Here is a 17,384-nt window from a genome sequence, read left to right as displayed (position 1 = left end):
CCTCTTGTCTATTGGGGAAAAGTTTAATGTACCTTGCTAAAACTGTGCCTACATGAGAAAGTGAGGAGATGTAGCAAATTTAGTAAAAACTGTTATTAATCAAACAACTATTTTGCTCTGGAAATAATCACTTATATTTATCGAAAAGCTTAGTTTGCCATGTAATTTTTCCAAATATTCAAATACTTGCTTCACTTTATAGTATATATATATATATATATATATATATATGCAATAAACATAATTAGGTGATGCTTCAATTAAAATAAAGCTAAGTAATCAGGCATCTGCCATTGATCTATTTATCCAAAGCCTAGTTTATCTCTGAGTCTTTGTTATCATTTGGCTACTTTTTGTCCAGCATTTAGGGCTTATTTTCTCAATAAGGGGATGGCTACATGCCAATAATGAATTCACTAATGAAGAGCTTCAAGGATCAATATAGTTTAAATTCCCTCTCCAGGTCTTGTCTAGAAAAAAAGATTCACAGAGAAATAATCCATTTTCTGAGCAAAACTTGTTTCTAGTGATGGTACAGGTTCAATTAATTACTGACATAACCTAAGGAGAGATTTTCCAACATTACCAATTCTATTGAGGACTGATGGTGACAGAGAGGTTTAATGCCCTACTAGTCTAGAGATTTAAGGAAATTCTAACTGCATTTGTTAACCCGTTTATCAAGAATAATCCCAGCATTTCTGTGGTAGACTAAATAATAGCCCCCAAAATATCCATGCCCTAATCTCTGACACCTGTTACACTATACCACAAGGGAACTTTGTAGGTGTGATAGAGTGTCTTCAGATGAGATTATCCTGGATTATCCAAGTAGATTCTAAATGCAATCACAAGTGTGCTTAAAAGAGAAAGCCAGGGGAAGATCTGAATACAACAGAGTAGAAGACCATGTGACTGTGGACACAGAGATGGAGGGGTGCAGCCAGAAGCCAAGGAACACGGGCAGACTCTAGAAATGAAAGAAAGAAGCTCCATATTTTTGTCTTGAGCCTCTAGACACAACAAGCTTTGTTAAGACCTTGACTTTAACTCAGTGAGACTGATTTCAGACTTCTGGCCTTGGGAAGTGTAACACAATAAATTTGTGTGTTTTAAGCCACTAAGTTTGTGGAAATCTCTTAAAGCATCTATATGAAACTAGTATAATATCATTTAAAACTTTCCCCTGTTAAAAGTTTACATAACACTCTAAAGCAATGCAACTGGATCACACATGTATGAAACACTTTTCTCTCATCATATGTCTATACTTCACTTATTTTGATAATTAAATTTTGGTTTTGTGTTTCTTTGTTTAGTGCACTTAGTTTTTTAAAACTTGAGTTTATTTCCTTTCTAATTTTCACAAAGCAATCACCAACATTATTTTTTCTACCTGCAAGGCAAATGACTCACTGAATTGTAAGTACAACTTATTTTTTAAGTATGTGAAGTTAAAATTATTTTAGTAATATATTTATAACCAAGACATTTAGCTTCATAAAACTAAACATCTTCTGCTCTGCAGAGATAATACTTAAAAATTTAGAGAGGAGATGTCTGTTTTAGAATCTGATTGACATTTCACTATCCATATTTGATTGGATAAATTTTACAAAGGAGAAAAATGCAAGTCATATACTATTTTGGTAGTAAATTACAGAGTAAACCTCTAGTCACACTTACAGAAAACTCAGTGTATGTACATCAGAAACATTCACAAAATTACTTAATAATTATGCAGAGCATAGAAATGCATATGAATTAGTCTAAATGTATATTTGACTTTGTCTTGTAAACATTACTGACTGGTCATGGAAAAGAACATCAGAAACCCTAGTTTAGTTCCAGTTGAACTGAGTCACCTGAATCTCTGAACAGCAGTTTTTTCCAATAATGTGGGAAGATCGGGCTGTATTACTCCTCTTGGTTGCAAAGACTCTGTCAAATTAATGAGAAAAATCTCTCTCTGTGATTATCTCTAAACCCTAGTGCCAGACACTTAAGGCTGGTTTGAATCAGCAAGGAACTACTCATTTGGTTCCACAACCAAAAATTACAACTGGCCTGTTATTCTCATAAATACGGGTTTACAGTGTCTTTTTTTATCATTGTACATATACCTGGTTATTCTCAAAGATAGTTAATAATTTTTAAAAGTACCACCAAAAAAAGGTAAATCTTACTAAATGGTATTGTCTCTATTAATGACTTGCAATTATAATAGTTTAGAAAAATACACTCTTAATGACACGTGAGTGTCTTCATGGGGTTAAAGAGATCCTTGTGATTTACCCACCTATAATCCAAGAATGGAAGATAAATGGTAAGTTACCTGGCATGTGTTACACGATCCTTAGTACTTTTAGTTCATAAGTAAAATCCAAGTCTCCTCTGTGTACATGTGTGTAGGTTATGTATATGCATGCACAGGTGTGTGTACCTGCAGGGGATGGGAGGTAGAGATCGTTTGGTTGTCTATAAAAGGATGTATGTAAAACTGGCCTCATATCCACACATATATGACAGCAACTTTGATCTACATTTTCTCATAGGGAGATGTGTAAAATTTTATTTGTGATTATGTGAGTACTTCAAGTCAAAGAAGTTTTTTCTTGGGATTTTATACACATAATGCAAGCCAACATTTGCACAGAATTTTAAAAGATGAATGTGGCAGAGGGCCAGGGAGTGCAAAATGAAAAAAAAAGAAGAGACTTTATAGGGAATTCAGTATCAGTAATTAAGGAAACCTAAAAATATAGGCCACTGGCAATTTTCCCACAAAGCGCCACATGAAAACATTAGACAAAGAACAATGAAGGTGAGCCCTTCACTATGCTGGCTAGTAATGCTACCCCTGCATTTTCATCGTCCCTAGTGCAATCAGGTCTCCTGGAAAGCTAAAAGGGTGCTGCACCAACAGCATATAAGAGTTTCCTTTTCTCCACAACCTCAAACTTACCTTTTGACTTTTGGGTATTAGCAACTCTAACAAGTGTGAGGTGAGGTGATATCCCATTAGGGTTTTGATTTGTATTTCCCTGATGATTAATTAGTGCTGTTGAACACTTTTCACATACCTATTTATTATTTGTATTTTTTGTAAAAATGTCTACTTATATCATTTAAATGAGGCTTTTTTTTTGCTATTGAGTTGTATGAGTTTCTTATACATTTCAGATATTAATACCTAATCAGGAATACAGTTGTGAGTGTTTTCTCCAATTTTAGAGATTGTCTTTTCACTCCATTGATTATTTCCTTTGCTTTGCAGAAAAACATTTTAGTTTAACATAGTCCCCCTTATTTATTTATTTATTTATTTATTTATGACTTGTGCTTTTGGTGTCAAATCCAAAAAAATCCTTATAAAGTCCAGTGTTACACAGTTTTCCCCCTTGTGTTTTCTTGTAGAAGTTTTGTGCTTTCAGGCCTTACATTTAAGTCTTTAATCCATTTTGAGTTGATTGCTGTGTTAGGTGTAAGCCAAGGATCCAATTTTATTCTTTTGTATATGGCTGTTCAGTTTTCCCAACACTATTTATTGAATGGGCTGTCCTTTTCCTAATTGCATCTTGGCAGTGCTGTCAAGGACTAGTTGATGGTATACGTGTGGGTTAACGCTTTAGTCAGGGGGATATAATAATCAATTTTATGCTTTAGGAGGGTTAATGTGACTGCCATGTTGAAGGATGAGTGCACACACACACATAATCAGGCCATCAAGCTTGGTAAAGGGGAGAAACAATGTGTGATTTGACTTTGTTTTACTGCAACCATGTTTGGATTCATGCATGAGGAGGCATTGAAAATACTTGTTAAAATGTTAAATGGTTGGGTTATGACAAGTCAGTTAAAAACCATTGCAATATGGCAGGAGAGATACAATAAAATCTGGAAATAGGATAGAGAGAGATTTTAAATGTACATTCTTGTGGATTAGTAACTAAATATACATCAAAAGATGAGGACAATGCCTTGAAGTATATCAGAATTTTCTAACTTTGAATATTTATGAAATTATTCAGAGAAAAGAAGGAAAGATCTACTTGGATTGGAAGGGGTGTTAAGTTTTACCAGTGTTTACACATGCATGAGATTAGTTTCTTGGATGAGTTTGAGATCATGCTAGAAAAAGAATGGGCCAGACAAGGTCAGACAACAGATAAGATGGGATGATCAGGAGAAAGAGGGTCAGGTTTAGGGTATTAGGTTTACTGGAAAACTGGGATTTTGGTCAGGGTGAAAGGTCTCAAAGATAAGTCTTCTTCATGTAGCTTATTGTCTTCACTAGAATTGGCACTAAAAATAGCAATAAAAAGTGAAACTAGATGGGTTGTAGGCTTTCGTCAGGAAAAATCAATCATTTTTGAAGGAAGAAGGAACCAAGCATTGGTATTTAAAGTTGTCTTTAAGCCAGAGAAAGTCATTATAGATGGAGGGAGACTTGGAGAGCAAAAAAAAAAAAAAAATGAAATGAATAGAACTAATACTGGATAGCAGAAATAAGTGCAAAGTGAGTCATAATTTTGAGCACATTGTAGAAGAACAGGCATCATTTTCCCTAAGCTCTGATCATGATGAAGGATGAGAGGGTTAAAGAAGTTATAGTCCAAAAAGACTGAAGGGCAGGTGACCATATATACTTAGTAGATGAGGAGCTGTCCCTTTCATAAGTGGGACAACATTAAGTAAAAGTTAAAAAAGGTTAAATATAGGGCGTACTTTATTTTCCTTATCCCAACAACTATTCCAATATGGCAGACACCATTGTGCATCAGAAGCGCCAATAAGATTCTGTGTCTGTCTCAGGACTGCAAGTGGTCATGGGCAGATGTTCCAAGGGAAGAATGCCCGGTTTGATTTTAATGAGTTGTGTGACCTAGTGGTTAAAGACCCCACCCTTCTGCTTCTCATGTTTTTAATCTGTAAAGTGGGGATATCTTAGTGCCTACCTCAAAAAGTGACAAGCAAGCTTGTTCTTATTCATAAAGCACTTAGCACAGTGCCTATATAGTCCTTGTTAAATCAGCATAAATAAAATAAATTGTGGAAAAATTTTGATTCCACACTCAAATACTAAGTTTCATTATGAAGAGAGATCAAAGGACTTGCCTCCTGTCCTAGAAATAACTTCAGTCCCAAGTTCCCCAAATGTGCTGCCTTTTCTTAAATTTATCATCTTTTTGAGAATTATTGAAGCCCAGAGAAACCATGATTGAACCTCAGGAATAGGATGAGTTCCCTATGTTAATTATAATTTTTCCAAGACCTTTATAATGGGAACTGGGCCCATTTCTGCCCAAAACAAAAGAAATACTAGATGAGAGAATTAGGAAAGAAATGAGAAGTTAAAAATGAAATAATATTTGGGTATGTTCTACCATGTTCCCTTTATTATAAAAATATTCCTATACCTTTATTAGAAGAGAAGATTTCATTTTAAATTGGATCCTAAGGGTTAAATAAAGTCAATAAATAACTTCAGTGTGCAGAGATCTTAAATTAGCAATATTCTCTAGAACATGAAATTCATCGCTATGTCTACCCTAAAGTGAAATTTGTTACTTAGAAATTATAAAAAAATATTTAAGAATGAAGCTCTATTCCACAGAGACATATTGATCTCATTTTTAAAAATTCAAAGATTCTAGGAGGCAAAACACAAAGTAAAGAGTTCTTAAAATACAGACATGAAATGTGCTATGGTGATTTTGGAAGGTGTATAATTTTACAAGTGTTAAGGGCATATGTTTCTACAAAGAAAACCTTAAGATCACATTCATTCATTAAAAATGTTAACACAGTCATTTGGGTTTTCCCCTAGTGTTTGCTATTCAGCACAGTTACAGATCATGTCCTTGAAACAACCCCAGTGCTTGTGACTCAGTCCTTGTGTGCTCATGCACTTTGACCCTTTTATTTGTATGACCCAGAGTCAGCTTTATGAACCAGGCAAAATAATTTGTAGCTAGAGTTTTTTTATTTTCTAAGTGTAATTCCCTCACCAGCCACATCTCCAAAGAAACATTAATGGTAGTGGGGGAACCTAAAGAGAGGGAAGATGATGAGGAGGTGGGAAAAACAAATTAGATGGTATTAAGTAAATGATCAAGACATGAAAACATTGCTTTCATTTTAAGGGCTCCTATGGGAGGTGAGTGAAGAAGATGCCATTCTAACTACAGTCTGTCTGCTTTGCCTGGGATTTGGCTGATTTTATCTGGTTGTTATTAGATTACATTTGAGTTAATAGCTTGTTACTGTTGATAAGCTATAATTATTGTATGCTTTAAAGTTCTTATTTTTGAAAACTCCTTTTATTGTCTTTACACAAAACTTATAATGCATTCAATAGACTAAGTGTCTTGACTATGAGAGTGGAAGGTGGAGTGTCAGAAAACATGGTTGAAGTGTTAACTGGGAGGACACTTTGCAACTTGGGGACCTTAGCCTGGTGAACATATGTTTCCCTGAGTATCAAATGGTGGTAATAAGATCTCCTCTCAGAGTTGCTAAGAAATTAAGTGAGGAAAAATTACATGAAACACGTAGACAGTGCAGAGATGCAGCCTGAAGCTCAGCGGAAGAAACTGCACCTGGCCAAGACTCTCAGTATTTGCAAAGTCTCACAGGGGCCGAGGGTCAGAGCCATGCTATATTACTAGGTGTGTCTACCCTGACTACACTTTTCTAAATGCACAGGTATTAAAACTTGACTTGTTATTCTTGACATGACTTTGGGCACATCTCAACTTCTTGCTTTGATTTTCTAAACTATAATATAATGATATATGGCAGATTTGAACTTCATATTTGACTAATGCTGAGATAACCACTCTTCATGGCTATTTCTGAAGAGTTGGCAGAGATGAACAGAAACAAGTGAATATGTGATAACAATAACTCATCAATGCATAGCTTCTGAACATTTTGTGACAAATGCAAACATTAATAGTATTTCATATATTGGTGCCAATATATATATTTCTAAGTATATATGTTTCATTTTTAAAACACCTTAATAAAATTATTTGAGTATAGTAAAGGATGGCTATAGATATGATCTAATAAAAATAATGTAAATTATTTTTAGCAAATACATTTATTATTAAAATTATGTATCATTAAAATGCCAAAAAAACTCCAGAAAACTATAATGAAGGACACAGCATTCACTCATAATTTTCCCCAAGAGAAGGCATTATTGTGGATTCTTTGGCATGTTTCATATAGCATACATACATAAAGTGCCCCCACGCCTTCCTTTCTTCCTTAGTGGTAATTACTGCCAGAAAATGGTGCCGGTAATTGCTCGACATCATTTTGTAACTCCTATTACTATTAACAGTTCATACTATTGTTCTGTGCTTTTAAAACTCACATAAAGTGTATGATGATGTACATATCTTTTTGCAATATTTTAACTTAACTTCACATTTTAGTTTTCATCCATGTTAGTACATATAGGTCCAATTTATTCCTTTTTGCAGCCATAGAATACTTCATTATTCAAAAATATTTATAACAACTCTAATACCTGAGAAGGAAATGCAGATTCCCTACTCTGCTCTAAAAAGACCAGTGCTCCAGTTAAGATGTGTGGATGTGTCTCCTTAGGCAAACGTGAAAGCATTTTTCTAGCCGCGCCGCTAAGTTGCTTAGTCTCATGGTGATTGCATTTTCACCTTTATTAAGTATTGTCAAATTGTTCATTCCTCAAGGAGGTTTCATCAATTAACGTTAGTGTTCCACATTTTCGCCCTCACCAACAAATCATAGACATGTAAGGCTGCATTAGCACATTTCAGTTAATTTTGGTCAGAGTATTTGGACAGTTGTTTTTCTCAGAGTTACACTTTAGGCAATTTAATGTTTCATATGTGTATGTTTAAAGTGTTTTCTTAACCACTTTAAACAGGTTACAATACCATTTTGCATGTCCAAGTTAATGTATGGCAAACCGATAATACTGCTGCACAGACAATAATATATGAATATATAACTTTGATAGATTGCACATATAACAAATTTTTGCTGACCTATTAAAAAATACTGACCCAACTGTTGAAAAGTTTTATATATAGTCCAGAAGGATTCCAGCCATGTCATATGAAAAATAGAGACATTTATTGAAGAACATACAAGATACAAGAAAACTGTACATAAAACAATGACAACTCAGTCACCTTCAAAGTAGGCACCTTGGGACCTCACACAGTCCTTCCAATTGCTATCAGCTGCCCCATCATATTTTCCTGAAGCTCATCGATGGTCTGAAATCTCTTCCCTTTCAAAAGTGATTTTAGTTTACAAAAAAGCCAGAAGTCACAAGGTGCCAAATCTGGGCTGTAGGGCTGCTGAGTCACCTGGGTGATTTGATGTTTCACCAAAAAACTTTCCATGAGACATGATGTATGAGTGGGTGAGTTGTCATTATGAAGCTGTCAATCACCAGTTGCCCATAGCTACAGCCTTCTGAATCATCCGAATAATTTCTGTGGAGGGCTGTTCAAGCTTAACGCAAAATTCAATGCAGACTCATTGCTCTACTCGATCATTCATTTTGAATGTGATGGTCCCACAGTACACATGCTCACTCAATGGCATCTACTGCCCCCACTGACTGGTACAATGAAGTCGTCATTGTTCACACATGCACATTCCAGTCTACTATTGTATATACATTTTAGACAGTCTCTTTCTTTCACTATCCAATAAATTTAAGAAATTCTCTTCATTCAGTTTACCCTAAAACACAGATTTTAGATGAAGTTCATGGACAAAAATAAAATTCTTAAGAATCTGATGGGATTATTGTAGTAGACAGTAGACCTTCCCTTGAGAGGTATGTAGGGTTGATATAGATGCAACTGGAGAAGGGCATTGGTGGTCTCTGGACCCTCTTCTCTACTTTTATGCTCTGTCTCTGGCTTCCTATAATTAGGAAGCTCTAACCACATAAAGACATGTGGGGGGACTAGTACCCCCCAAAAGAGGCATAGATAGCCTGGTCAGCTCTTAAATTAAAAAGGTAAGGAGGCATTTGTTATCCATACATGATCCAGTCTGGATGTTACAGGAGGTGACCGGGCTGCCTGCTAATACCACTGTCCTTTGCCAGTAGTGTTGTTCTTTACTGACACCCTGAAGTGCCTGTGAATGACTAAGAATTCTTCATCAGGGCCACCAGTTCAAGGGAAGTGCCAGTTACTTAACAAGTCACGGTAACTAGAAGTGAACTTTTAAACTATTAAATTGTTCAAATGTATGGAATTATAAATTTTCAAATTAGCAATAAATCCAACCATTTTTTCTACTCAGAGGAGCACTTTTGCATTAAAGGGCTGTTACTGTAGTCGCACAGGGCAGGCGTTAGCAGGTACTGGCAAATGTTCAGAAGAGCCATTTGAAAGAGCTAGATTTCAGCAGATGTTTTATACTTGAAGCAAATACAAACCTACACAAAAAGGGACTACGTGGTCACAATGGGTGTCCCTTTGGAGCACAGCTTTTTACAGTTGAACCAGGGATATTTTTAGAGCTGACAATTCTGATCACCTAAAGTACATCACAATGGGAACACCTTTAACACCAGTGAGACTGTTGCGTGTTGAGCAGGATAAAATTCAGCTACGGTCAAGCCACTTGACTTACTAACTGCCACTTCTAAAAATAGAAAGTGGCATCATACTCCAAATTTCTTTCATTTTGATTTGCCATTTTGCCTTAAAATGCAGATTTTAAGTCCATATGAGCATTATACATAATGCATGTTATACATATGTTTTCTCTTTTTCACTAGATTAATGATTTATTACAAGGATATTAACAGATATTAACCAACAGCCAGATGAAGAGATACTTAGGGCAATGTCCTGAACTGAGAAGCTTCTGTCCTCACGGAGCTGGAGCCTGGAGCAGTGGCATGGGGAAGCAACCTGGAGGTTCTCCAATGTGGAAGGAAGTTCACTGAAAGGCCTTTATCCTTTCTAACCTAATAGAATTGCCAGAAGATTACGGCATCTTTTGTTTTGTCCACGAATAAATAAAGCAATGGTAGAAAGTATGTTTGAGATGGTTTTAAATCTACTTACAGATGAGATCTTGACCTAACATGCTTCCATAACCTAGTTATAAAGTGCATTTTGATATACTATCACATACACTTCTTAGGATAATGAAGAAATGTTATTTAATAACTAATGCAGAATTAAAATCTCCTTTAGTCATTAATACTATGTAATGTTTATAACTGGGGACTTAATCTCACTTAAGTGGACTATTTAAAAGGTTGTAAATGGTATATGTCCTTATTCAAATAGCACAGTTCCCACAAAGTGGTGAAGATGGAGATTAATATGACAAGATGGGATTCTCCTTGGCTATTATATAAGGGTGTAAAAGATTATTTGTGGCTCTTCAGTTTCTACCCTCCACAAAGGTCCTGGCATCCTCACGTGGTCAGTGGGGGCTGAAATCTACCACACAATGTGCCAACCAAGCCAGGAGACCCAGCCCCAGGGAGCATCCACCAGGAAAAAGGTATTCCCTTGTGAAATTGCAAGGATGGCACTGAGGGTGAGCATTTTTGAATTAGAGCAGAAGTCAGGATAGGGCTGTAATTTATGAAGTGATGGGAAAGCACAAAATCATTACAGGGTTTTATTACACAGTGTAAAATGCATTTCTTTAATTTCTTTATTAAAGACATAATTTCCTAATATATGTGATATGCATCAAAGGGCATATTATTGAATACTGAATGGCAGATGTTCTCAAATAAATTACAGTCTGGCTAACATAACAGTGCATTTGTTCATAGTTTAGAATGAATCTTGCCTGAGGGTTATAAATTCAGGGCTTAGGGAGGACATGACAAGGAGAAAGCACTCTGAGTGTAGCAGATATTCCTGAAGGTGGGATAGTGAGTACAAAGTGTTTGAGGAGATGAGTTATTGCATCGAATGGAGAGCACTTCTGAAATGTGCAGAATAAGTGAAACCTGGGTATGGTGGTAAGCAGAGGGCCACGGGAGAAGGCTTGATTGATGTTCCCGGTAGGCGATAGTTGTCGGAGCAGGAATTGGTACAGGCAGAAAGGATTGGAACAATTTTACTGTTCTACACTCAATACACTAGATAAATTCCCTCTTTTAAAATGCAGGTGTAGGCTCAGGTTAAAAATACACAGTGTCAAATATCTTACTATTAGATAAGTTAACAAATGGAACTGGAGCACATGCTAGGCATTTAGGAAACTTTCCTTGACTTTTATCTAGAAATAATGTTTCCCCAGAGTGTTCCCCACTGGGAGACATTTGCAAATGACTGGAAACATTTTGTCACAACTGTGGAGCAGGTGCTACTGACCTCTATTGGGTAGAGGTTAAAGGTGATACTGTTTCCTTCATTCAGTGAAATCTCAGTTGAGGTATCTAGGAATTCGGTGAAATCTTTCTTCGTTTTAATGGAATTTTTCTTTAGATCTTAGAGTTTACTAGTAACCTTTCTGACTTTGTAATCATTGCACAGAAAAGCCCTTAACATTTAGATGAAATATTCAATAATTGCTTAATAGAGACTGCAAACATACTTAGGTTTTTTAATCTGATTCATCATTTCCTGATCAATTTTTTAAACATAATTTAAGCACCAACATTCCTGTGAGTTAAATGTTAATTGATCATATGACTCTGGTCTTTGAAAAACGTGCATGTCAGTGATCTCCTTTGCTTTTCTGTACAACATTAATATTGCTGGGAATTCTTAGTCACAAACCTTAAATTCACCAGATAATTCATGCTTCTAAACTGATGCTCCACCATGAACAAGTTATTTAGATTAGTATAATTTAATTAATTGAATCAAGTGTACAAAATCTAAAAACCACACATAGATAAGAAGAAAAAATTAGGCTATTTGAAAACAATAAATAAATTGTACTCCAAAAATCCACATTTACTCTTTTGGATTAAGAAGGCCTTTTGCTACAAAAACAGTTTTGGAAGTGAAGGTTATGTTTTTAAGCTTACCTTTAAGGACTATTTAAGGACTCTAGAAAGAGCCTTCCCTAAACCCTTACTCTACTAAGCATGTGTCCCTACATTTGGTAGAACTTCGTTCTAACCCAATGATAACTTGATTATCTGTGAAAAAGCTACAGTATGTGTGGTAAAATAGGAACAGATTGGAGAAACCCTTCAAATCACATCATTTTCGAATATGACCCTGAATTGACAGAAGTTGTAAGAAAGATTGTCATTTAGAAAAGAAAAATATAAGAAAATCAGTATAGACAGCTCTCAGCTGGAAATTGATGTGCTGAATATGATAATTCCAGTTATTGGAGTGAAATAAATGGTTTAGATAATAATCACTCTTAGGAAAATTCTGGAACCTGTCATAAAGCTGACAATGGGGGATATCAAGGGACTCAGAGAAGTTGAGAGTTTAAAAGAAAACTAATTTACATGTAGGATACATAGATATTAATTATATGATGGTATTATTCTTATGTATTCATTTAACATTCAATTGGCGGGCCTATTATTCAGTATGGGGAAAGTCAAGCACTGAATACAACCATAGTGAATGGTGGAGCTTCAAAATTTACATTAGAGCAAATTCTGTAGTTCTGTGCCATATAATTATTGTTATTTATTTCTTTTATAACATTGTTGTTCTTTTTTGAGATTGTTGTTCTGTTACAGTTGTCCCCATTTCCCCCCATTACTCTCCCTTGCCCTGCCCACCTCCCCTCTCCCCCATCAACCCTCCCCCCATTTTCTTTATATTTGACCAACATATATAGATGTGTTAATAAATTACCTTAATAAATACTTTCTCTCTGCATTTAACTGAAACACATGTTGGGAGACTCCACGGTGCAGTGACAAAATAACCTGGCTCTCACATGTCCTTTACATCAGAGAAGCTAAAGCTTATGGTGCACTTCTCAGAAAAGCTTTTCGATATTTAGGAGAAACTAACGCACAGGCACATGCGCAGGGTGTTCCCTGCGGCGAGGACTCAGGCGGGCTGAGGGTACAGACCAGCACCCAGCACCGCAGCACCGACACCCTCAGCGTCCCATCCCGTCCTGGTCAGATTGACGGTGACGAATACTCTTCAGTAGTCCGTATGTTTCATACATTAAATGCTTTGTCATCAGAGACTTCCACTGCAGTTACCTAGAAGACATAGGAGAATAGTTCATATTTAATTAAGATAAATTAATTATAAAAAATGACCAGAATGTAATAAACACACGGAAAAGCATTCATTTTCATTTATCTGGCTGATTCCATTGAGGAAATCTTTAACACATTTCACTTGCAAGAAGACTTGATGAGCGATAATAATTGTTCATAGGAATAACACAAGGCTCTACTCTAACTTGTTTCACAAACACAATACAGAAGAATTGAAAAATACACAGCCTGGTGGCCAGAACAACAGTGAACTCAAATGCTGTTAGGAATCAACCTGGTGCATCAAGGGTGTCTTTTAAATTTGTCAGGGTATCATAATTTTGAGGTTAATCTAATTTATTGAAAACAGGATAGATTCTTGACAAGAATTACTAAAAACAACTTTGTACTCCTCTTGCCAAATTGACTATTAACTAGAAAGCATACACTCAAGAGTTTTAAAACATGTTGGCTTTTTAAGAAATGTGTTTAAAAAAGCAGACCAAATACATAGTCCCTCCAGAGGACCAACAGAAGGGCAGCAGCTGACATCCCTTCAGGGGCCTGGGAGGCTGGACGACACACAATGGTGCCTTCACAGGGGGAGAGTGGGTATCTGCCAACTGGGAACTCCAGACCCACCAACATGTTCAACAAGTGAATATAGAAAAAAATGACATTTTTGAAAAATCAAACTGAAGAGGATTTGTCACCAGCAAAAGTAAAAACTGTGTTTTTTAAGGTGGAAGGACTATAATCCTGGATGAAAGATTGAAGATGCAAGTTTGAAAGAAGAGCATTGGAAGTGGTAAAATATATTTATAAATATGAATGAATATTGTCTGTTCAGTACTGTGTTAATAATGACTCGTGGTAGTGAAATAGAGTTAAAACACATCACGAAGGTAGAATATAAGTCAGGACGATGGCAAATGAAATTAAAATGGTGCAAGATCAGTGCCTGCTACAGGAAGTAGGAAAAGTAGTGAACTTTGCTAAGTCAAGGATATATGTTATAAGTTCTGGGTAGTCACTAAAAACCATAGTAAAAAACCTTGTAACCATATACAGTTTGTAAATCTACAAAGCTAATAGCAGAATTAAATAGAGTAATAAAAAATAAACCAAGAAGAGTTTTAAAAAGAACAGAGAAAAGGAGAGAAGGCAACACTAAGAATGGGAGGTGAATTTACATTCAAATAAGAAATTAATGAAATACAAATGGAGCAGCTGTTGTGATTACAAGACAAGCTTATCGGGTTGAAGGCACACATTGAGAACGTGAAGAACAAGAAAGCTGACAGTACTGAGCAGCACAGATCTGCACTTTAGGACAGGATTGCCTTGATAAAAATACTCATAGCTCTAGAACTAAAGGATATGTACACAAATATTTCTAAAATGTGTTCAAAAAGCATTTGTGAACTCTCACTGCACACCTTCTTCAGAAATACAGAGTAGGCACGATACCGGTTGACATTCTAGATATAAATCTGCAGAAGTTTATCAGAAACAATCAATTTTCCTCTTCTATTTGATTTAAAGAGTTTCAGGCTGATTTGCCCTCTCCCATCCCAACTTTCTATTGGGCTTATTTGTCTGTGTCTGTATCATTTAAGGACATCATTCCCCCAGTCACCAAAGCTAGAAATTTAAGTGCAAAAAAAAAAGTTTTCTTTTTCCTCAAGCATTCTCACCCTCACAAAACCACTGATAATGAATTCCCAGCCTATTGATCTTGCCTGGAACTATTTCAATTAGGGACATAGCTCAACAGCCTTGAGTCTCTAAAGAAAAAGGACATGGGCCTCAACCTGTTCACTCCTAAAATTTCTACCATTTGCTTGAAATATTTGAATTCTACCTGTCATAATGTATAGATAGTGGGAAGGCCTTTTCTATGTTAAAAATTTCTCTCTAAATGTTTAGTTTGGGATGTTATACTTTTAAATGAGGATTAAAAGTTATATAAATGTGAAATACAGAACATATAACTGTATTTCCTTGACTTTACAGTGATAAAAATATGATGAACTATATGTATATATACACACTACATTTATTTGTATGTGTACATATCTTATGATAATTTTGAATACATCAAAAGTGAAAAAAGATGACTCTTAGAATCAAAGAAATGTATTGATACATTAAAACAAATTACTTGCCTGAATACTAGGTCCACGGAAAGAAATTTCATGGAAAGCCATACCTGTATGAGCTTATCTACCCCTACTACTGCCAGAAGACTGCAAATAGGGTGGATTTCCAATAAAGCATTTTGTCTGGTGCCATTCACATGCAGGTACTTGTGTCTCTGATCTTCCTACTTGGCCATTTAGCAAATGACAGCAAACTGACCAAGACCAACATTGAGCTCACATTCTACTCAATTCACCAAACCTATTCCATGCTCATGTTGACTCGTAGGCATTTTGTCATTGCTACACTCACTCCTGTTGCAGAAATTATGCCATCTCTTACTTTCATGGCCAGTGTCAAGTTCTTGAAAATATAGTTATTTTGTCCATCTACTGCTCTCACCAAATAATAATTTTTTGAGAATCTGTTAGGAGAGACAACAGGGCATGTGATATACATTATAGTGTACTAAAGTAGATTGAATAAAATGGTAATTCATAATATAAAATTTTTATGAACAATAAATAGAAATGCTCATTTTGGTGGACCATAAAAACATTCCTGTACTCTTGTCACTTTCAAATCTGCTCTCAAATCATGAGACATGAAGGGTTTTTTCATAGTACTGGCCCCACTGGGAATGAGCATGCACTATCTATGTAAAATCAATCTTTCTCTCTCTGTCTCCCTCTGTGTCTCTCTCTGTGTCTCTCTCTCCAGCTCTCCCTCTGTCCCCCAATGCACAAAACAGCACACCCACATGCACACACACACACAAGCTCATCTTCATGGACACGTGCACACAGAAGAAAAGGAGGAGCAATAGGAACTTTACAGAAGCAAATTTAATATTAAGGTAAACGTAATAAAAAAGAAAATAATTCAAAACAAAAAAATCTAGACTAAGGAATCAAATGTTGGTATGGAAGAAAGTAAGATACTATTATTTCTTTCTTTCTTCTATTATTTTTCTTTTTCCTCTTCATTATAATTATAGTGGAAATATCCATTATGTTTATTCATTAAATTTAATAAGGTAGATAACATTTTAATTTTAGAGAAACAGTCACACCATAAATATATCTTCTATGTAGCCATATTTTGTGGTCATGAATAAAAATCATTTCCTTTCATTGATATTAGCACTAAAAGTCCTTAATGTAGAAATTGCAACTCCATTTATTTCAATGTTATCATTTGAGTTACTAAAGTATTTCTTGTATAACCTGCAATTCTGGAGTGACTTAAAGAAATTGTCTTTTAAAAAAAGGTTTCTCTCTTTGCCTGTCTCTCTGTCTGTATCTCTCTCTATCTCTGTCTCTCCTTTCTTTTCCTTTAAACTTTGTTGGTTAAAACATAGCTGCCTTCCCTGACAGATTGGCAAGGTCTCAGATCCTTGATGAATTGCTGAAATCCTCAATATGGCTACAACGTAAGTGGGAAGAAACAGAGAAACCCTTGGGAAAACTGAATGTCTTCTTGGAATATCGAGTAAGTGCTGCAGGCATGTTATAAAAAAGGAATAGAAAAGAAGATATGAAATCTTTGCTTTCAATAGAAGTAATTACCACAAAAACCAGTCATAGTGGACAATGATAAAAATGAATCCTTTATGTGCAATAATAGTCCTCCAGCTTATGTATGTGATCAGCCAAAGATCACTAAACTGTTCACAGACTGAAATATGGGACTCCTGGAACAGCACCGAGACAGGGTCTGTGCTAGTATAACAAATAAATCTCTCAAGGTGAAGGGTAAATCTCTTTAACTATGAAATTACTGTAACTGTTTCATGTATAAAGTTGCCACTGCAGTGAGCACTGGGGCAGCCCATGTACTCCCATGCATATCCTTCATTTTAAGGAAAAAAATAAAATGATTTAGTGCTTTAAAATTTGTTCACTTAAAGTTTGCAGTCAATTTCTCCCATAAAATTTGACTGCAGCAATATACCAAGGAGGTCTTTGTAATTGCCAAGGTACAATGCTAATATTTGGTGGTAGCTATAATTATTTCTCAGACTCTGGAATGTGAGAGATTTCTCTTG

This window comes from Phyllostomus discolor, chromosome 3 (genome assembly GCF_004126475.2).
Source record: "Phyllostomus discolor isolate MPI-MPIP mPhyDis1 chromosome 3, mPhyDis1.pri.v3, whole genome shotgun sequence".
Taxonomy (NCBI): domain Eukaryota; kingdom Metazoa; phylum Chordata; class Mammalia; order Chiroptera; family Phyllostomidae; genus Phyllostomus; species Phyllostomus discolor.
This window is presented reverse-complemented; position numbering follows the sequence as displayed.